The sequence below is a fragment of the Elephantulus edwardii genome, unplaced genomic scaffold (assembly GCF_000299155.1).
Source record: "Elephantulus edwardii isolate Elephantulus edwardi_28Jun2011 unplaced genomic scaffold, EleEdw1.0 scaffold00405, whole genome shotgun sequence".
In the NCBI taxonomy this organism is placed as follows: Eukaryota; Metazoa; Chordata; class Mammalia; order Macroscelidea; family Macroscelididae; genus Elephantulus; species Elephantulus edwardii.
In genome coordinates this window covers 1279175-1280386 of record NW_006400155.1, presented here as the reverse complement: position 1 = coordinate 1280386, position 1212 = coordinate 1279175, and positions in this window count along the sequence as shown.

Below are 1212 nucleotides of genomic sequence, written 5' to 3'. Positions count from 1 at the left end.
GGGGGAAACTAAGAGAGGATAAATAATGTATACAGCATTGAAATAGATGAGGGAGAAAACTATTTAGGAAGAATATATTATTAGGTATTATTGTCATGACAAGAGTCCAGAATGAAAGCTGCATAGTGGAGTGGACTGAGAGGGGGGAAGATTGTATAACAATGAAAGAATTTCATTTTGTTTTACTTTTCAAAGAGAAAAGTGAACTGGGGGGAGCGCTGGGCAGAGAGGAACGTGTGCAATAATGAATGAATGGAAATCCAAAGTGTCTGTAAACTTTCATGAAAGTAAAAATTAAGAAAAAAACTCACATCTGAGCTTTTAAAAATACTGAGAAGTAACATCGATATCTACTTTTCCAGAAACTCAAGAGCAACTGATCTTCAGAACAATTGATCTGCCATTCCTCTTTGGAAAAACAAATGGTAACTTTCCTAGAATAGCTTCCTTCTCTCACAGCTTTCCTCTGACTCTAGAGTTTCTGGGTCATGATATTTTACATCTCTTGGTTTGAACCATCTGGACTAAGGTTATTAACTTCTCTTTTCCTATTTCATGGACTACGAAAAGAGCAAACAAGGCTGTCTTGCTGAAACTGCAACCTGGGTGCTCTTTAGAAGCAAGCATGATAAAACTTCATCTCACATACTTTGGGCATATCATCAAGAAGGGCTAATCCTGAAAAAGAGATTCACAGTAGGAAAGGCGGAGGGTCAGAAAAATAGAGGAAACCCCTCAATGACATGGATGGATAAAGCGACTTCAATATGGGCTTCAACATGACACAGATTATGAGGATGTACAGGAGGGGGCAAGGCAGAGTTGCTGTCAGGTATAGTCAACAGTACCTCATAACATTCATACACTATGAAGTATTCTACGTGATTCACTGAAAACTAATGGATCAAACCCTATTAAGGTACCAAACAACTGTGAGATATCATCTCATCCCAGTAAGAATAGCACAATTTAACAGAACAGCAAACATCAAATGCTGGTGAGGTTGTGGAGAAGTTGGAACCCTTATTCACTGTTGGTGGGAGTGTAAAATGGTGCAACCAACAACAACAACAACATCTCAGACAAGGGTCTCATAACAAAAGTTTACAGAATACTCCTGGGCTTCCAGAAGAAAGACTAATAACTCAATTACAAAATGGACAAAAGACATGGGAAGACTTTTCACAGAGGAAAACATTTGGATTGCCAAAA